Source organism: Sitophilus oryzae, unplaced genomic scaffold, assembly GCF_002938485.1.
Source record: "Sitophilus oryzae breed Bouriz unplaced genomic scaffold, Soryzae_2.0 scaffold_1184_pilon_pilon, whole genome shotgun sequence".
Lineage (NCBI taxonomy): Eukaryota > Metazoa > Arthropoda > Insecta > Coleoptera > Curculionidae > Sitophilus > Sitophilus oryzae.
In genome coordinates this window covers 456,717-480,047 of record NW_022145820.1, presented here as the reverse complement: position 1 = coordinate 480,047, position 23,331 = coordinate 456,717, and positions in this window count along the sequence as shown.

Below are 23,331 nucleotides of genomic sequence, written 5' to 3'. Positions count from 1 at the left end.
TCTAAATTTCTAAGTAATTCCTTGAAATTCATTGGAATTCTTACGGAAATAATTGGAATTCCTAGTAATTCCTATGGAATTCCTTGGAATTCCTCGTAATTCCTTGGAATTCCTGTAGAATTCCTTCATAGTGTACACCATAATTCCTCTGCGGTTTACCCCTTGGAAAATTGTCTATATTAAGATCAAGAATGCGGTAAATATGTAATCTTTAAATTTATTATAATAGGTGGTAACATACATTTAACAGACGTTGCAATTAGCGATATAGTGATAAAGGTAAATATGGACAGGTTAAGTATAAAGAACAGAAAATGTGTAGCAGCTTTTACGTAACTAAATGTTGCTTAAGGATATACACGAATAGCAAGAGTAAAATTAATTAGTGCTGTCTGCTTCTTTGTGGGAGGTTTACCCTAATTTCGAGTTGCGATAATATCGGCTACAAAAACAACTACTACGGAATCAGTAACTTGTTATTTAATAAGAAATTACTTTGGTGTAAAATAGTTTAAAATTACGAAGTAAAATACTTGAAGTTTTCAAGTATACCTTTGAAAACTTCAATTAGTATTTTCCGGGTCCGGCAATAGTGCAATAGGGCATCTGTAACTCGGGCACCTGAAAATTAGAATAAAAAACTTAGCTGGGAACTTTGTTTAAGTGCAAACCCAAAGTGTATAATGTATTAGGATGTATTTCAGGAAAATATTTTAACTTCTATAGAGTGACTCAAAAAAGTGTGCGTGGATCGGGGTGTCTTTTTTTAAAAGGAACACCCTGTATATCATTGCATTTTTGGCTTCCTTTCAGATCACTTTACATAATCCTAAAATTATGAGTAAATATATTTCGATACTTTCGGGGATATTAATAAATAAATAAAAAATATATATTTTTCAGCTTTTCTTAAAAAAATTATTAAAAATACAAGAACTGTCCTGAAATCAAAACTATATTATATATTAACTTTAGATGGTCTGTACTTACTTTGCTATAAATATGGTAATCGAAAATCATACAGGATGTTCGAAATTCTACGCCAAACTTTCTAAAATATAAAATATGTTTAATAATAATTTTAATCATTTTTCTCCGTTTTTTAAATAGTATGTATATAATTTTTTAGATGGAGAATTAAAAAATAAATATTTTTTGTATTTAGCGTGTTTCAAAATTGTTAACGGCTTCGCAGATAATCGCGGTTTTATATCTCATATGGCATTTTCCACTTTGTTGAAAGCGCCATAATATGAAATAATACTGCGTGTGTCTGTGAATTCAGGACAGTTCTTGTATCTTTAATAGTTTTTTTAAGAAAGCCTGAAAGATATATATTTTTTATTTATTTATTAATATCTCTGAAACTATCGAAATATATTTACTCATATCTTAGTATTAAGTAAAGTGATCTGAAAAGAAGCCAAAAATGCAATAATATACATGGTGTTCCATTTAAAAAAAATCATCCCGATTCACTCACACTTTTTTGAGCCACCAGTTAGTTTTGAGCCGCCAGAAGTTAAAATATTTTCCTGAAATACATCTTCGTGCATACTTTAGGTTTGCACTTTAACAAAATTCTGAAGTTTTTAATAATCTGTCATTTACATTACTAAGTGTGTGTTTATTTTAAAAATTCTAAAGAGGGTCTATGGTGTAATATGATGATCAAAATAAAATCCATTTATTGACTTGCTTCATTACAAATGACAAACATAAATATAAAACATGTAACATAAAATAGAAACAAAAACACAAACTAATAAATATTATTCGAAAACAAAAGAAAATAATAATGGAAAAGTTAATCCGTAAAGCAGTGATTACAGAACATTTGTGTGTGCTCAAAACATACGAAATTATGACACTACACACAAGAGTAACGAGTTGTCATGAGGTCTGTTTTTCCACCTATCACAATTCTGTAGTGCCGATGCCGATCCTCTAATAATATTTCAGAATCTAAAATTTATTTTTTTTATATTAGAATTTATATTGGGCCTTTGCCTTTCTATAATATCCACTTCTCCTTGTTCCTTGTCATCGTCATGTTCAGTAGTTAATTCGTCATCTTCGTTCAAACAGTCTTGCATGAGCTGTTGCAATCGTTCTTGCTATGCCTTATATGAGTACATCTAAAAAATAATATTTAACAAAAAAAAGTCGATTGTTCACTTTTTTATGTCAATTTACTTATTTTCAATTAAATCAGTAAAATAAGTTCATTGTTCGGCATTATAAAATTATTGATATAAAAAGAGTATCACAAACGGTAGCGCGCGGACTGATACTCCGCATATGATAAAAAGACACTAACTTCACTAAACGATGTGCAAACGTAGACTTTTCATAAAACATGCAGAGACAGGAGGATACTCTAAGCGACGCAGCATTTGATGTTTCCAGATTTTCGAAATATCGGGAAAAATAGGTGGACTGGTGAGTCCGCGCGGGTCCGCGCGGATTATTTGTCAGCAATTTATCTGCGAAAATTAAAATTTCCTTTCTGACATAAACTAGCAGATTTTTCGTTACAATCTCTGCAATTCAATGATAAATTGGCCTAATCGGTCGATAAGACTGTTCGTGTGTATTCAACTAATAGCTAAATACACACGTAAAGACTTATTGGGAGTAATAAATTGTACCAATTAGAAAAATCGTTAAAACAAATCAATCAGACAAATCTTAGTGATGACACTAATGCAAAGTTTTATAGAAGCGAATTATTGTTTAAATTTTGTCTGAGTGTTTATTCTTTGCGTCTGTGTCGTTCACAAAGATTTATCCTTAAATTTCGATTTATCTGTAATCGTTGATTTTTTGGAATTTCAGGAAATCTGAGCGTTTTAACTGTTACTCATAGATGTACTACATTTTCAATCACTTTATGATGAATGAAAAAACGATTTATAAAATATTGTATTAATTGGAATGATTGGTTAAATGATTATAAAATGACGCCGGGGTAAAAAAACAGACCAAATGGGTTAAAACATGGTTATTGAGGAAAGAATTACAATATATGCCGCTTATAAAGCAGCTGCAAAAGGATGAGCCTGGCGATTTTAAACAGCTACCTATGCATGGATGAAGATCTTATCTGATATGTAAGCAGCGTTAAAGCGATCAACTCAGTATAACAAAGTCCTCCTACTCTGGGTGCCTGCTCACCAAGGGACAGAAAGCAATGAAAAAGCAAATGATCTAGCTAGAAAAGGAGCGAACAATACACTAACTGGACCAGAACCGTTCTGCTTCCCAAGGGGTAACCAATTAAAGGCGGAACTCAAGAACTTGGAAGAGTCCATCGGTAACCTGGACTGGGAATCTTGCAACGGTCTAAGACACTCGAAGAAGTTTCTGAGGGCTTACGACCAAGAAAAATCAAAGATCTTCCTGGATTTAAGTAAGAACAATCTTCGGATTGTCACGGAGTTTTTAGCAGGACACTCAGTCTCCTCAGTAGATCGAAACTAAGAAGAAACGGTGAATGCAGATTCTGTGGGAAAAATCGGGAAACACTAGAACACATTCGTGCCATGATCTTTTGTACAACTGATATTGGAGATGGAGAACTACCCTCTGTAAAACCGTCCGAGATACTGGCTTTTGTCAAAGCCCTGGGACTGTATGATGAGTTATAACTCAAGCAAGGGGGACACAATAGATCTGTAAGGTTCGCAGTGATTAACCCCCCTCCCACTCATTCTAAAGTCTAAATTCTAATGGATGAAGATACTGTTCAACATTTACTATCGTTGTGAGGCTGTTGATAATTCGCGACAGATTTGTCTAATCGCTGTGTTAGTGTACTAGAGGACTTTATCGTCCCAAATTATTTGTCAGCAATTTATCTGCCAAAATTAAAATTTCCTTTATGACATAAACTAGTAGATGTTTTGTTACAATCTATGCTATTCAACAATAAATTGGCTAAATAGGTCGATAAAACTGTATTCAGCTAATGATAAAGAGAACTAAAAAAGGGAATTTTCCTTATTAATTAAATTTTGACAGTTCAAAATTGAATGAACTGGAGGTTTGTCGACACGTTATTTTGGAAAAAGGCAAAAAGAAAGACGATCGAACGACAGGTAAACAAACGAAGTGTAGTTTGGTTTTGGCGCACGAGCGAGATAGGCGTAAGCACGTCCCGTTTATGCCACCTGTGGACCCGGTGAGTGCCGCCGCCGCCGGTCCGAGAGCGCTTTTCCGCCAGTTATCGTCGCGACATCGCAGCACTCGCTGGAAATTCGCGACGCGTAACACTTTTTCGGGCATCGCGATCGACGTCGGCTACTGCTGCTGCGGCGGCGAGGCGGAGAGGGAGATTCGCAATTGTTTTTCGAGTGCTCTCGCGGACCAGTACGATTATCATGACTGTGGCGATTGGCGACGATTAGGAGACAATTGAATAACCGACTGGCGGGAGATCGTTAAGGTTGGTCAATTGTTACTGACTGTAAATCGACCGTTCCTTTACTTTTTTCCCCAATAAAAAAATGTAATTGTGTCAAAGATGTTATAGAGTTACTTACTTTTTTAGAATTAAGAAATTTGCTACTGAAGAATGAAGAAATTGTATTTTTAATTGATCCATATAATGAAAAATAACTGGTAATTTGCAAAATAATTTTGATTAATTTTTATTGTGTTATAGATGTTATAGAGTTATTAACTTGTTTAAGTAAAAGTATAAAAAGTTAATGCCACTAATCACTTTCAAGTTTCTAATGAAGAATTAGTTTTTTTAATTCATCAAAAATAACTAGTATTTTACAAAACAATTTTGATTAAATATAACAACTTACTAAGATGATGACACATGAGGGGGGGGGGTTCAGAAGTGAACTGGATCAAGTCCTAGAAGATAATTATGGAGAAAAGGAGAGTTAAAGTTTTTTAATGCTACTTAATTAAAATAAAACAATCTGGAGAAAAAACTTGATACAGTGCTGTATTATATTTAAAATTTTATAGTTGCAAACTAAAGTAACCCAAAATAAACCTGTGGTCATATTTAACATGATTGTTTATACTTTTTTGAACTTGAACCATTTTGTCTCTGAAAATATTTGAAATTTTAGATATTAATTGGTTCATCGGTACATTTTTCTTCGTCATTAAGGTATTTTGGATGGGCAATTGAATAACCGACTGGTGGGAGAACGTTGAGGATGGTCAATTGTTACTGAATGTAAATTGACCATTTCTTCTTTTTAGAATAATGGAATCGGGAAACTGAGAAGTCTCATAAGTAACTGCCAAAGTCCTAGCTTTCTTAGTTATAAATATTTTTGGACTCATGATATGTCTAGATAAGTATGTTAATAAACCTGAATGTTGAATTTATTACAATTAAGGAATACAATTTGTAATGATATTTAAGCGTACTTGGGAACTATTATAGGTATGATAACTGTGAGTATTAGGTATTATTGACGATAAAGATGAATTGGCTCTGGAGATTGACTCAATCTGGTTTGAATATTGCAAGATAAAAAAAAAGACAAAATATTGCGAAAGGAAAAAATTGAATTTTTATATTTATTCAAGGCAATGAACAAAATAAAAAAAAATGAATACTACTACAGAGTTTCAACAAAACTCAAAATAGAATACTATTGCCGCTATGTTATCCGTTCTCAAGGAGTTGAGAGTCCTTAAAGTTGTCGTCACTGTATTTTTTGTCCATTTTTCAAGTCACATCGTTATCACTCTTATTCTGTACCTTAGAAATCCAAAGGGAAAGGGCTCTGATAATATGACATTAGTTTATTTTTTATTGAAGGTCAGAAAGTTTCAGTAAAATATATACTGCGTGCGTCTCAAAAGTAGCTCACCTCTATATTTTTTTTTATTTTTTTCAGATAAAAAAACGAAACTTGGTATGTTAGTATATGGCATAAATTAGAATTGATTGACGTATTCAGCTTTTTTCGGTCACTTCCTGTTTCCCTGGAAATGATTACAACTTTTAATTTTTAAATGGCACCCTTGGTATTTTTTAATTTATTCGAATAGAAAATGACATTCTGAGACATCATATGTAAACTTTTGACATTTCCGCTTAAAACAAAATTGTATTTTAAATTTCAATCTAGAGAAAACCACCTCAACCTTGAACTTGAAACTTCAACTTTCAACCTTGAAAAAATAGATTTGATCGTCTCATATTTTCCGTGTTTTGTCCTGGCCGGTTAAAGGATGCTCAGATGGTATTTTTAATTATATCTCAATGTTTTGAATGGACGAGGTTCGCTCATTAGCATATTTGGAAAAAGCATTTTTCTACGAATAATTTGGTACCACACACTTGGTATTTCGAGTCAAATCGTTGTTATGAACCGCATGTTGCAATTTCAAATAAACCATATTCGAATATGTCAAAAGTTGACGTATGATATGTCATTCAATTCAGAGTATCATTTTCTATCGAATAAAGTAAAAAAAATTCTGAGGGTGCCAATTAAAAATCAAAAGTTGTAGTCATTTCTGGTGAAACAGGAAATGACCGAAAACAATTCAATACGTCAATCAATCCTAATTTATGCCAAATCTGGTTCTGTAATCTGAAAAAATAAAAAAGTTTTAGAGGTGAGCCATTTTTGAGACGTACCCGGTATTTTGATAAAAAATTGTCTTTGTCGTCGTGTTTGTTGTTTTCTGATAAAAATGTAAATTTTCAATTTTGTGTCTTTTTCAATTGCCAAATTATTTACAATTCACCATTATGATTTTTAAAGTTTTTTTTTATTTAAATATCTTTTTTGTCCTTTTGCCTAATAATAGTATTGTTTATATTTGTTGTCACTCCACTGAATTTTGTGGAGGCCTTATAGTATAACACCGAGTAATAATACCAATACATTAGATCAGATATTCCTGTTCCCCGTTGATGTGGTAATGAGGAATACAGAACTATGTATATATCAATACCTTAAGGGTTTCAGGAAAGGGGAATTTACTGCGGAGGAGGAATTGAAACGTAACTGTTTGTTTGAGTTAATTTATTATAGAAATAGCTTTAAGGTCATATACTAAAGACGGTAATTCGACTAAATATTATATACTCTAAGCACTAGGCATCAATAACATTGGTGGCGGATATGGGAGAAATGTCCCCTTCTACAAATGAAAAAAAAAAATGCGAAGTAGTTAATGTAGTTTTATATATTGTTATTGTATTAAATAAAAGGGGATCAAGATAATTTAATATAACAGTTATCTGTTTCCTAAAATTATCTAAATCAATTTTCTGAAAATTTATTAATTATCAGTTATTCTAGTTTAGGTTTATACACCCATCCACGGTAGGGGTTTGACAGTCAGTGCCCTTCACATTCGAGGAGCTTACCTCCGGTTGAGGTACCCGTGAGGTGTAGTCTGAAAGATCTGCCTCCAATTTTTCTATCTCTTTGAATTGGTCTCACCTTAGACCTGAGACCGGTGTTGTCCCGAATCTATAATAGAGCACATATCTTTCTTTCTCTATTGCCTTCTTGGATTTCAGGTCAATTCCTATTGTGAGGACCTGACCATGGCCCTCACTTGAATTGCTGACGCGCCAACTCGATGTTCTTAAATTGGAGTTCAGGCAGAGCTGGTCATACGTCCCAGCTTGCCTCTTGGTATTGGACGGCTTTCCATTCTGGCTTTTTTTGTCTTCTTGCCGGAGCAGAAGTGAGAGGTTCTCTCTCCCTCTCTTGACCTTTTGTGGAGAGGCGTCAGGTTGTTTCATAGTTCCTTTACACTCCCCTTTTTTCAAAGAGCGTTTTCGCTTTTGTTTCTTATGTAGCAATCCTTCGTGGAGCAGTCGGAGATATCTCCGTACTTTTGCTTTCAGGTTAGAGGAAACGGCAGCTTGTGTAGCTTGTTGGATCTAGAGGTAGGCTCCTGATCCTTACTATAGAGAAGGTGGTTGCTGGTTGTGCCACTTGGTGTAGGCTGGTCTCGCGCAAGTGTCAGCTGCCTCACCTGTACTTCCCTTTAGGGTTGGTCCTTTGGAACTTGCACTGTTAATGTTCCCGGTGTTGCTAACGTGTTTTCCTCCAGCTTCAGGTTCACGAATCCCTTTGACCTCGTCCCGCCATCGTAGGATTTGTGTTTTGGGTGAGGTTGTCCACTTGGTCTGGGCGGTGAAGCCAAGCCCTCCCCCACACACATCCTCTAACTGTGAGACATGACCACATATAGTAAAGGGTGCCTGATATGACAGACAGTTGGCATCGTTTGGTGAAATTCCCTGGCTACGACAAGAACAAGGCAGTGGCATGCTCCTTAGACTCATTTAAAGTGCCAGAGGGGATTTCTTTTAGCACCCAACTGAGAGCTTCCCCACCAACGGCAAGGTCTTGCATATCCTAGAGGAAGTGGATAATGTTCGTCGCATAATACACCAACTTGAACGGTATACTTTAATAACTAACTTATTATTAGACCTCTTTAGATTAGCAGATTTCAAAAGCCAAACTCCAAAGACAGAATAAACGAAAAAAAAAACCAAAAAAAAAAATAATGCAAACAAATATTTTCTACTTTTTATTTAATTTTTGTTTTGTTTTGGTTTGATTTGTTTACACTATTAGTTTATTGATACTTTTTTGTTTATTGCCTACTTAATATATAATATAATCTTTTCGACGTGAATCGATAATGAGCTCACCTGCAGCAAGTCTTGATAGATCTATTCATTTAGGTTAAACTGAAAAATTACAGTTAGACTATCATAATTATTTTCCAAAAAATACGGGTATTTTTTTAAAGTGTCAAAAATCAATTTCAGAAGCAACATTTCTAATTACTAGTTTGCAATAAACTGTTAAAATTAATAAAAGTCAGAACATAAATCTTGTTAAATTGGCATACAACTAAAATAAATCTAAACTTTTTATCGCCTTCTGTACGTAATAGATGAGTTTGTAAAACTACTAAAATAAATCTTAAATATGCTTTTTATACATTATAATACTTACAATTAACAAATTTAATAAAAGAAACATAAATAATACAAATTAATTAAAGAAGAATGCATACCTGGTTTACAAATTACATGTTCAGTTAAGCATATATGTTATCGTCATTACCATCATCATTCTCATGTTATTCAACCATTTCCATTTATGGAGTAGCCTCCCTAACATATTTAGATACTCCCTCTGTAGTTGGGCCCATTGTGGTCTATTGTTGGCTATGCGGGCCCTGTTTATCCCTGCCAATTTCCTAATATTATGGTCTCATCTCAGGTTTGGTCTTCCTCTAGGTCTCTAAATTCCTCGTGGGTACCATGCTGTAATTTTTGTGGTCCATTTGTTGTTCGTCTTTCTTGCCAGGTGTCCTGCCCATTACCACTTGATGGATTTAATTCTGTGGATGACAATTACCTTGGTCCTTTTTCATATCCGCTCTATTCTTTTACGGTCTTTTTGACGATTCTCAGCATATTTCGTTCCATTGAGTATTGTGCGACCTGCAGTTAACTATATCTCTAAAATCTAATAACTACATATGTCTTTTATTTCTATTATTTATGTTTCTTTTATTTAACTTTTATTAAAGAACCATCAAAAAATTAAACACCAAACTCACTTGGAGCAAAAATAACTTCAATTAAAACTGAAGATATATAATAATATTAAAGAATATGGAGCTAATAATTGTTTAGCTTTTTTTAGTTTTTTTACACATAAATGTAATGGAAAAAATTTAACTTGCTGATATTATTTTAAAATTTGTTAGATTTAGATATAGACAACTTTAGACAATGGAATAAATTTGTTTGATAATAGAGGTATTTATAGTAGACTATCTGTATTTATACCAATCTATTTCTTTATATTTGTACTAGGCACACTATATAATATTTCTTCCATTACTATAAACATTTAAGCAGAGCAAAGCCTTATCTGTAAAGTAGGTAACAAATTAAGAAAAATGCATTAATAAAGAAAAACGTTTACAAATTTTCTAAGGTTTGCAAATACCATTGACATTGATAAAAATTGATAAAAATCAGATAGATTTAGTAGCATGTGAAAAACAGTTAAGAGCATATTACGCTGTAATGGTTGGGGTCGAGTAAAGCGGGTGTGTGGCCGATGGAAATATCTATTATATTTCAGAAATCTGCCTAAGGCTTAGCCTGATCCTTTCGTGTTAAGCCACACCCAAAATTCTAAACACATGTGCTTTGATTAAGGCTTGAATAAGGTTTGCAGAGCTTCAGCATTTGCCATAAAATAGCGAGCAATTTGTTACAAAACTATATAAATTATACATCACTGTAATCACAGAACTTCAATCTATTTCCGTATTGTTACGGAATTTTAAATTATGTCTTTATTTTCGAGAAAATTTAGTCCAAACATAAGGAATATTTTTTTGATGTTTGACCATCAAAATCTTAAAAATAAAGAAGTTGTCTAAAAATGTGCTGCAATACAGATATAGTATAATACTTTATTTTTAATTTCATTGTTCATTTGTGTACTAATAACTAGTCAGTTTTCATAAAACGTTAAATACCGAACGCTTATTTTGCTACTTTTTCGGACTAGTGAAATAGACTCTTTTTAAGATAGAATCTAAAGAAACTATTCCGAAACTGGTCTTCATTGGTTCTTAACAATGTTAGAAAAAAATACTGTAATTGGGTTTCTATTCGTTTATTTAAATAAATATGAGAAAAACTCATTATGTTATTCGTTTTTGACATCCTCTTCCTTTGCTGTTTGTTTAAGGGACGTTTACACATCAAAGATATCTACAATATAATTCCGTTGGCTTTTTTGATGCTTTCAAAGGATTCCGACTGTTCTGGCATATATTAAACCTTGTGATTAACTGAAAACAAACGACCGCTTTAAAACAATACGGGCTTGTTGTGTTTACTTTACTTTCTGTTTCATTTTCTATCGAAACCGAATTTGTTTTCGTGCTATTTTTAGTTTTCTCCTGAAAAACCTGTTAAATATTTTTTTTCAGTGACTTGAAAGCGTTCAGGTTACACACACATGAACATTTTTGTATAATGACAAATAAAGATGGGCGTACTAAGATGAAATCATTCGGTAGTTTCCTAATGTGAAATGACTATATTACTCCGAAATTGCTAAATAATATTTCTTTGAATTAATTTTGTTTGGAAATGAAGAACATAAATATATTTTGAGGTGTTCTAAATTGAGATAATTTTGATTGATAATTTTGCATCTAATTAGAAAAAGAAGGTACTTAATTGTCTAAGATTTTTCTTCCTATATGAAATAAGTAGTCGAGTACACAAGCCCCATGCGCCCACAGTGCGACTGTTTTGAGACAAAAGTTGCAGATTGGTTGAGTTTGCAACTATTTTGCAATATCGGTAACATATAGTAGTGTGAAGTCGCAGACTAGAGGTCCCATACCCATCACTATCGCAGACGAATCGATTTGAATGGAACTAGTTTGCAGTCAGTCACAAATCTGTTGTTCGCGACCATTTCCCGCGGTTGCAGTTGATCGCAAATCATCAATCCATAAAATAAATAAATAATAAAAAGAACTGTAAAGGGTCAATTTTTACGTCATTTGCGAACTTATTAGTTGATATTTGATTTCGAGCGATCGTTTGCAGAAGTATAATCCTCAACCATGAAACAAACTGACAACTGGTTGGATATTTTGCTGTGCAAATCTATCAAAAAAAGCTATCAAACAAGAACAAAAAGAGCTTTTAACACAATAAATTCTTGATTTTTAACAAAAATTTCTGTTGACGGATGATAATCAAAGGCCAAAATGACATTACCCGCTCTTTTTGAAGTATAATTAGTGACAAAAGTTAAAAGTTTCTTAACTTTTTCCACTAAAGCTTCATTCAGAACCTCGCAATTAAGGGAATAAATTAGTGGTTTCAATCAGCGTAGAAGTTTGTTCCTCTACATTGAATGTAAGCATTTAGAAGGTCAACATTAGTGTTATGAATTTTCAATTAATGGAGAAAGTTAACAAACGTAACTTTTCCGGTAATTATACTTAAAATTTGTGAGGAATGTCATTTTGGCCTTTGATTATCATCTCTATGGATACAACTGATTACCGCAAGCTGTTACTAGGATATTCTATTAATTTTAATTGTGTTTTTTAGACATTGTGAATGATCGTAAACTAAAAAGTGAAAAGTGTAATTGAAATCACTAATTTATTTCACTAATTGCGAGGTTCTGAACGAAGCTTAATTGAAAATTACTACTACAAATTTTGACGTGAAGTTATTGTAATTATAGGGCCCACATTATAATACATAAACATTTTTTTCCAAGCAATAAACACAAATTCATATTTATATCGATTTCAGGTCGTTGACTATTTTTATTTTTTGAATAAAATTCTATTTTTTACACAACCCAAATGAAAGCATTGATTGATTAATTTTTGTGAATGAAATCTAGAATGTATCGAAAGCTTTCGATTAGTCTAATAAAATCCGATTAGCTAATATTTTGTAGAATAAAATAAAATAGATTATTTTTGAAAACGTGAATTATTGAGCGCATATATATTTTCTTAAAACTAGAAACTACTGGAAAAGTGCACTCTAATACAATGTACTCTATAGTACCTGATCGAAATGTATATGTTAATGGTAAACATGTGTTTTAATGCTGAAATAATAAATAAAATGATTCAGAACATTAAATATAGCGTTAGTTAACAATAGCATTTGTTATTGAAGATGGTATTTAACGATTTAATTTTTACGAAGCATATTAATAAAACTGGTACAATATGACATATCGTATTTCACAAAGAAAATTCTTAAGTCCAAAACACTTAAATTTAATAATAAATTTATTTGTAATGGTAATAATAATCGATCTTTATTTTGAAATGGCAAAAAAATTAAAATTAATAGAAAGAAAAAATTACGCCAACAAAAAATAAGTAAACTCATAACCAAGATTTGAGAATAACAAGATTTGAGACTCATTATTACATACAGGGTGAGTCTTAAATTAGTGCAAATATTTTTAGGGGTAGTATAATTGGACGTCAGAGACTCGATTATGAGTTTTTTCGCGAATTTTTTTTTGAAATTTTGAATTTTTTGAAAAAATTTTTTTTAGTTCTTAGTTAAAAAACATAATTTCGTGATAATATGGCAAGATAGGTAGTACCTAGATAAATGTTAGAAAAAATACTGTAATTGGGTTTCTATTCGTTTATTTAAATAAATATGAGAAAAACTCATTATGTTATTCGTTTTTGACATCCTCTTCCTTTGCTGTTTGTTTAAGGGACGTTTACACATCAAAGATATCTACAATATAATTCCGTTGGCTTTTTTGATGCTTTCAAAGGATTCCGACTGTTCTGGCATATATTAAACCTTGTGATTAACTGAAAACAAACGACCGCTTTAAAACAATACGGGCTTGTTGTGTTTACTTTACTTTCTGTTTCATTTTCTATCGAAACCGAATTTGTTTTCGTGCTATTTTTTAGTTTTCTCCTGAAAAACCTGTTAAATATTTTTTTCAGTGACTTGAAAGCGTTCAGGTTACACACACATGAACATTTTTGTATAATGACAAATAAAGATGGGCGTACTAAGATGAAATCATTCGGTAGTTTCCTAATGTGAAATGACTATATTACTCCGAAATTGCTAAATAATATTTCTTTGAATTAATTTTGTTTGGAAATGAAGAACATAAATATATTTTGAGGTGTTCTAAATTGAGATAATTTTGACTGATAATTTTGCATCCAATTAAAACAACAAAGTAAAGTAAAGATTTCAGTTAACGTCTCCTTTTTGCTGCCAGGGCTAATCTGGACGGGACCTACTTTGTTTACACGGAATCCGAACCGCGGTCCTCGGCCATATCATGGTCAATGGCCTACCAACGGCAAGTGTCTAAATCAACTCTTACTCACGAGATATCCGATCTCATCCGGCCTCGAACCGGCGTGAATGAGCAGTGTGTGTCAATAGATTTTACACTTTTTGCCTTTATTGGACAACAGGACGATACAGAGTTTCGAACCGGTCACCCGTCCATCCACTAGTATCGCTTTGCGTCGCTTAGCTTCGGTGTTCTAATGGGAACTGGTGTTTCAACGTAGCTGGGCCGTTGCCCAATTAGAAAAAGAAGGTACTTAATTGTCTAAGATTTTTTCTTCCTATACGAAATAAGTAGTCGAGTACACAAACGCCCACAGTGCGACTGTTTTGAGACAAAAGTTGCAGATTGGTTGAGTTTGCAACTATTTTGCAATATCGGTAACATCCCATATAGCACGTCCAAATGAAATTACGTTTCTACAAAGGGAGACACATGAGAAACAACATATGTTAAAGTGAACCTTAGTGTTCATCTAGTTCTAACATATACATATGAGATACACGCAGGTTTATATTGATAGAATTGTGTGATACAGTGTTTACTAGTTGTATACCGTATGCACTCAAGATTTTAAGTTTTTTGTAACGTAACAAATAATTATTAAAATGATGAAACCTGACGTCGGTATATGAGACATACAATGTATAAGTCATATGTATGTGTGATACTTCGTATCATAGTTGTGCCTATAGTACACACCTTGTAAAAATGTGACGTATACACATAACAAAACAAAATAAAAACACTAAATCACCACAATACACCAAAACACTTTAACTTTTACACTGGACGCGCGTTTCGCTAACCATGTTAGCATCATCAGCGTTTTTATTTTGCTGTGTAACACCAAAGGTTCCAACCCTCAACTGTAATATACACATAATATAAATATCTATATAGACACTTTGTAATAGTGTACTATTGTCTACATTCTAGCATGAAATGAAGGTGTCCGCATGCGCGGATAGCCTCAGCGTAGATAGACAGACTAAGTGTATCTTATGTGTCCTCTTTCCTTTCTCTTTTCTAGGAGTGGTATGTGTTAGCAACCATTATTGCTTTATCATTCGGAAGCTCTATATAAATATTCTGTTTGTGTGTAGTTTAAAAGAAATTTTAATGTAAGTACAAGTTTTTAATTACCTTGTTACACCTTTCTAAGAGTATTATTAATATTATAGCAGCGACTCTTCCCTTACTCGATACCCAATTTACCAAATTTTGACTCCAATGAATGAAAACTCCAAATATTCTCGTATAATGATAAAAGGTTAGTTGAGTTAACTCTGCAATATAATTTTTTTAATTCGGAAATAATAAAAATCTAAATGGACCAGAGAAAGAAAGATTTAAACACTTCAAAGAACTTCTTACACTGATATTCGGTAAGTTATTGATGGATCAATATACAAATATGTTTAATATTCAACAATCAGTTTCATATAAAATTTAAGGGTGAGATTGTTAATCTGGAAATAGAATACAACAAACTCCAACAGAGTGCTCGATGACTGAGTATGCTAATAAACCAACTGCTTGGAGGGAAAAAGAGGAGAAAAAAAATTGACTAAACGAGGTCCACCAAATCGTGGCAATATACCAGTGTTTACCATTTTAGTATGTTGTTAAACTAGGTACTTATATTTTAAATACATTTTGATACAAATTCTGTTCCTTTACAGTGTTTTCTTACTTCTGGTTTCTGCAGTAATAATTATTTATTATTATTATTGTGTTATTTGCGCTACTGGCGTTCCATGATATAAAGAAATATAAGAATTTTATTTTTTTTAACCACTTAATCCATTTTATGGAAGAAAAATGGTACATTTAATACAAAACAAAAATGGAACAATTTTAAGGCTACTTCTCTTGAACTTACGATCGAGATACTTTTGGAAAATACAAAGTTTTGCCTTCCTAATTTTCGTGTTAAAAAGATATAATTGGTATAATTGAATAAATATTTGAAATATTTATTCAGTGATACCAATTATAATACCAAATATTATATTTCTTAAAAAGAACGAAAAGTTAGGCATCAAAACTTGTATTATTTCCTAAACTCGTTCATAAGAAGTAGTTTTATCTAGCACAAGATGTATATACGAAGCAAAATACATACGCATATACGCGGTAGTCAGAACTGCAATGTGTAAACATAGTTTAAACGTAATACACAAGCACTGTGTATCCTACGGCACCTGTGTATCCCTTATTTTGTGTATACGTAAATGCTATACTGTGGCTACATTGTGAGGCGGACGTTTAACCTTTGTGCATACGTGTTGAACTACAATGTGTAAACGTAGCATATTTACATAGGGGGAATTGTGTCACCCTGTGTCTACATCTAATAATGTAAACACATCGTAAATGTGATTTGATGTGCTGTATGGGATATAGTAGTGTGAAGCCGCAGACTAGAGGTGGGCAAAGATTGAAAGAGTGGTTCATTTGAACGCGAGTATTAAAAATGAATCGTGGGATTCGATTCATTGCTTGCAATCCGGTCCGTTAAATTGAATCTTAACCAGCACGGATCCATAACATTTGAACGATGAGCCGTAAAAAAGAATCGTGAGAATTGAATCGGATGACAATGCGATTGTTTGTTTCTTCTATGATATAGGCATAAATGCAGGTACCAAAATATTTAGACTTGAACAAAAGCCTTAAACAAACATCATGGGCATAAAATACAAACGATAAGAAAGATATTTACAAGAAAAAACTTAGTACGGGAGTATCTGTAAGGTATTTAATTTCACGTTAATATTTTTGTTAAAATAATATTACCGACTATTAAATGTCGGATTAGGTTAGTAAAGTAAAGATTTCAGTTAACGTCTCCTTTTTGCTGCCAGGGCTAATCTGGACTGGGCCTACTTTGTTTACGCGGAATCCGAACCGCGGTCCTCATATCATGGTCAATGGCCTACCGACTTAGGAAGTGTCTAAATCAACTCTTACTCACGAGATATCCGATCTCATCCGGCCTCGAACCGGTGTGAATGAGCAGTGTGTATCAATAAATTTTACACTTTTCCCTTGAACAACAGCACGATACAGAGTTTCGAACCGGTCACCGGTCCATCCACCAGTATCGCCTTACGTCGCTTAACTTCGGTGTTCTAATGGGAACCGGTGTTTCAACGTAGCTAGACCGTTGCTCGGATTAGGTTAGGTTAGGTTAGTTAAGAAGTCTTTAATAAATACTATATATTAATTGGACTGATAATTTAATATTATTGTGTAAAAAAAATCCAATTAGGCCAGTGTCATAAAGTATTGAAAAATAAATAAAAGAACTGTATATTTCTTTCTCTGGTCCCTTAAGTAATTGTCCTACCAAATTATCGCCGGTAGTGCCAGTTTCGATTCTGGATTTTATGAAACGTAAATTGTGTATGTGGTTCGTTCAAATGAACGAATCGTGGAGAACGAACCGCGATTCAATATGACAAATTGAATTAAATTGAATCGTGTGATTCGATTCACTAAAAAGAATCGTGGTACCCATCACTACCGCAGACGAATCGATTTGAATGGAACTAGTTTGCAGTGAGTCACAAATCTGTTGTTCGCGACCATTTCCCGCGGTTGCAGTTGATCGCAAATCATCAATCCATAAAATAAATAAATAATAAAAAGAACTGTAAAGGGTCAATTTTCACGTCATTTGCGAACTTATTAGTTGATATTTGATTTCGAGTGATCGTTTGCAGAAGTATAATCCTCAACCATGAAACAAACTGACAACTGGTTGGATATTTTGCTGTGCAAACAAGTATAGCTATCAAACAAGAACAAAAAGAGCTTTTTTAACAACAATTTATGTTGACGGATGATAATCAAAGGCCAAAATGACATTACCCGCTCTTTTTGAAGTATAATTAGTGACAAAAGTTAAAAGTTTCTTAACTTTTTCCACCAAAGCTTCATTCGGAACCTCGCAATTAGTGGAATAAATTAGTGGTTTCAATTAGCGTAGAAGTTTGTTCCTCTACATTGAATGTAAGCATTTAGAAGGTCAACATTAGTGTTATGAATTTTCAATTAATGGAAAAAGTAAATAAACGTTTAACTTTTCCATTAATTATATTTCAAAATTTGTGAGGAATGTCATTTCGGCCTTTGATTATCATCTCTATGGATACAACTGACTAACGCAAGCTGTTGCTAGGATATTCTATTAATTTTAGTTGTGTTTTTTAGATATTGTGAATAATCGTAAACTAAAAAGTATAAAGTGTAATTGAAACCAATAATTCTACTAATTGCGAGGTTCTGAATGAAACTTAACTGAAAATTACTACCTACTACTAATTTTGACGTTCTGAATGCTTATATTGGAATTAGAGAAACAAACTTAACTCAGTGCTAATTGAAACCACTAATTTACTGGTTCTGAATAAAGCTTAAATAATACCTAACAATTTATCAGAAAGGTAGAGCATATAACTTAAATAAGATACCAACATTGAAGAAAAATGTTTACAAATATCTCGTTATTTACAAATGTTACAAGTTATTGTAATTATAGGGCCTACATTATAAGACATAAACGTTTTTTTCCAAGCAATAAACACAAATTCATATTTATATCGATTTCGGGTCGTTGACTATTTTTACTTTTTGAATAAAATTCTCATTTTTACACAACCCGAATGGAAGCATTGATTGATTAATTTTTGTGAAATCTAGATTGTATCGAAAGCTTTCGATTAGCCGAATAAAATTCAATCAGCTAATATTTTGTAGAATAAAATAAAATACATTATTTTGAAAACGTGAATTATTGAGCGAATATATATTTTCTTAAAACTAGAAACTACTGGAAAAGTGCATTCTAATAAAATGTACTCTATAGAGATCGAAATGTATATAATGTTAATGGTAAACATGTATTTTTAATACTGAAATAATAAATAAAATGATTCAGAACATTAAATATCGCATTTGTTTTAATTTAAGCGTTAGTTAACAATAGCATGTTATTGGAGATGGTATCTAACGATTTAATTTTTACGAGAAGCATATTAATAAAACTGGTACAAATATGACATATCGCATTTCACAAACAAAATTCTTAAGTCCAAAACACTTAAATTTAATAATAAATTTATTTGTAATGGTAATAATAATCGATCTTTATTTTGAAATGGCAAAAAAATTAAAATTAATAGAAAGAAAAAATTACTCCAACAAAAAATAAGTAAACTCATAACCAAGATTTGAGAATAACAAGATTTGAGACTCATTATTACATAAAGGGTGAGTCTTAAATTAGTGCAAATATTTTTAGGGGTAGTATAATTGGACGTCAGAGACTCGATTATGAGTTTTTTCGCGAATTTTTTTTTAAAAATTTGGAATTTTTTTAAAAAATTTTTTTTAGTTCTTAGTTAAAAAACATAATTTCGTGATAATATGGCAAGATAGGTAGTACCTAGATAAAATTTACAAGAAAGAAAATCTAGAAAAAAGATCGAGTGCTTCTCAAAATTTAAGCAAAAAAAAACTCGATTATTTTGGATTTATTTGAAAAACGGTAAAGAGAAAATATGTTTCAAGACTCACCCTATAAAGTGAAGCAACTAATTTTGTGTAAGAAAAGTTCTAAATAAATTATAGTGTGTCTGTGTAACGAGTCGGTGAAGATTCCGACAGACAACATCCAAAAAATGACATAAAATGCAATTTATCTTTACTAAAGTTGTCTACTTTCTTAATATGTATATTTAAATGACAGAAAACTGGCACTGCCATATATCTTATCGTTGGATAGTTTATAGTAGAGTTGAACAGTTAGTAGTTCACTAATCACTCTTATTAGTTCACCGATTGTCATCTTTCGATCTTCATCATTAAAGTGGATAGTGAATAAAGACTAGTTCGTTTAGTTCACTGAGTTGCATTCAACTCGACTTTGGCACAGTGAAAGAATGGAAAGAATGAAAATAATTAACATTAACAAAAACAATATATCAAAGTGATATATTTAGTATCGTTTAGTATTTCTGATCAATTATTTATTATAAAAATGATCAAAATATAAAATTATACTTGGATTTCTAGAATAAATATATGATTAGTTTGTTCATTGAGAACTGGTATTTAGATTTTTTTTAAACGCAAAACATAATGTACTATAAGAAATATATTTAATAGAGGGAGTTTATATACCGTTTCCATTAAAAGTTGTTTTTCTATATATCTCCATTATTGGTTTTCAGTTGTTTATGGAGAAATATATGCTCTTTCAAGTCTTAATGATTTATGTTTAAATTAAGAGCAGTTGTTAATAAAGTTGTGGAGGTGGATCTTTAATTAAATAATTTAAATATATTAATTTATTTAAACACAACTAATAAGTATTTAAGTTATTTGCAATGAGTTTAAAAGTATACCTGTAGTTAGGTAAAACTTCATTATTATCAATTAGACTCATTAGTCTATAGTAAATCTAGTGGGTAATTTTGGATACATAAAGCTTCTTTAAAAAAAAGAATCTATAGCTGAAGCCAACCATTTAATTTTACTTGTAAGATAGTTTGATAAAATAATATGCAAAGAAAAAGTTTATAAACCCTACAAAAAGATTCATACTTTTTGGTAGCATGTTCTAATGAGCTAACTCTAGAAAAACGTTTGTTAATGTTTGTGTCAATCTATCAAAAATATGTTTAAAGAAAAATAAAAAAACGTTAATGGAAAATTCAACTAATCCAATTTTAATTAATGCTTTCTCGAACCAATTGTTGTCTTTAAATTTTCCTCGGAATTGTTTTATGAGTCAATAAGATCTTAAATTAATTATATTCGGTAAATGTTCAGACCCAACCTCTATGAGAATAAGTGTAGAGAAATGAATTATTTCAATGGTATAATTACAGTTTTCGAGACGAAAGACAACACAAATTTGTTTTTGAAAAATTACTGGCCGATTATGGAGTTTAGAAACATGGGCTGATTAAATTAATAAAAAATAATCAATCCAAGAAAATGCTTCTAAAAATAATTCATGTAAAAAAGATTCTTGTTTTTTTCAGTTAAAAAACGAAATTTGGTATGTTAGTATATATGACATAAATTAGGATTGATTGATATATTCAATTATTTTTGGTCACTTTCTTTTTCACCAGAAATAACTACAACTTTTGATTTTTAAATAGCGCCCTCGGTATATTTGTACTACTACCTACACCTGGTATTACTACTGAAACGGGCAAGTTTATTTCAATAAGGTAAAGAGAAGTTACAACATGTATATATTAATCGGTTTAAAACCTTCTACGTTTTCCGAGCTCTTTTTTCCATATAAGTGTCAATCCCTTCCTGCCAATTTCTTCTTGGTCTACCTGGTTTTCTTCTTCCTAGAGGTTTCCAGTTTATGATTTGCTTTGGGATTCTTATTTCTACCATTCTTTGGACATACCCGTACCATATGAGCTGTCTGTTCTTTATCTCGTCCACTATTGTATGTTTAATTTCCATAATCTCAAGTTACAACATACTAACATATCTGAACTAGATACCTTTGTTTTATTTTTCCAAGATATGAGAGTTAAACTGAAACTCCATCACGAACGCAGAGATGTAAGGTTTTAAAACAATTAAAGTAAATAAAATAAGAAGGCGCTGTTGTAATAATTATTACTTAACACATAATATAAGAAAATTTTTATTCTTACACAAAAATGCTTTTGAAATATATCAAAACCACAATTCACACACCGTTACATATTAAAATATATTCATAATATTATTAAACTAATATTACTGATCCTATAATCAAGTAAGTATCTTTCATTCAAAATATTTTAATAATTCAACAATAAATGATAAATTCTTCCAAAAAATAATAAAGGCTTTTAAACGGCATTATTTACATTTCTTTGTAGTCGATCTTTTGACAACTTCAAAGGGTTTTATTACTTTGTTCTGATGTTATTTGTCAAATGCTAATAAATCCCATAAAAAATATTACATTTGTTTCATAAAAAAATAATAAATGTAATGGAATTGGTCTCTTGATTTTTACATATTGCTTGTTACAAAGTTTGTCATGTCATTACATTTTGATTATTAAAATCTGAACCTATACATCATCATTTTCAGCTTATTCAACTATTTCCAATAATGGTGCAGTCTCCCTCACATACTCAGTTATCTTCGTAGTTGGAACCTATACATAATATAATCAATATCTTGATGACATACTTTTCTTATTATATTTCATTGTTATATCCTCTGTAAAATGTCGGAAATAGATTAATTTTGATGAAGTTTTATTAATTTTAAACTTTATATAATTGTTTAGCTGAGAATCTATTGTTTATTATTTGTTGAAAATAGTTAATTCAATGAGTGAAAAGATGGAACTACCAAACTCATCCCAAAAGCTGTAAAAACAGTATTTAAAAACAAAAACCTCCATTGTTTTTAGCGTTTTCAGCGTCGAAACTAAAGGCAATTTCTTATAACTTAGTATATACATAAATTCATCAACTTTCGAAAAAACAAATCTTATTGAAACCTATTCCAATTAAGAAAATTCTATTTCCCATTGGCTTATTAGTGTGTAACTTGTCAAGGCGATCTAATATCTGTTTTGTTTATTACGAAATACATAGGTGGTCTCATTGAAATTGACAGTTACAATAGGTTAAGCTGAAAATTCCACAAAATTGATAATTTGTATGTACTAAGGTATTGTTGCGGACCTGTGTGGACTCAGCCTAACCCGTTCTAATATGTCCCGCCCCCATATGAAATTAATATCGCATTAAAGAATAGACACCGTAGTGATTCATCGAATGTTCGAGAACAATCGAGTTCCACTGGAATGGCGGCGTACATACGAGAATATTCTAAAAATCTTCTCTATGCACCTAATGATCTAATGGACTATTCAAGAACTGTTTAGCTGTGGGTATATAACCTGAGGCCTGTGCAAAGGAGGAACAGAAACAACCAGATCGATCGACGCGTACAATTGCCGCGCTAAATTCAAAATAAATTCCTTTTAGATAAATACGTAGTTAGATAAATAGTAAATAAGTTGGAAATAGTTCTTTAAGTAGTTTTATCGTTATTGTTTTGTTACTAGTATAAAATAAATTGTGTTTAAAAATTTGAAAAATTAAATTAAATTAGACTTTCTATCCACACGGAACCGACATAAAACGTAACAGTATAGTATTCCAAGTCCCATCTACACCTTGGCCCAACGCACTGGCCAACACATTGACCAACGTGTACAGGGGCGATTTGGTCGCCAGTGCTTGGGCCAACTCAACCAGTGCCGCCAACACGACCAATAATCTCCACTACACGTTGGCCCAACGCATTGGCCAGCGTATTGGCACATGCATTGGCCAACGTGTAGAGGGGCTATTAGCCCAATAACTTTTAACTTTCTGTATTGTGT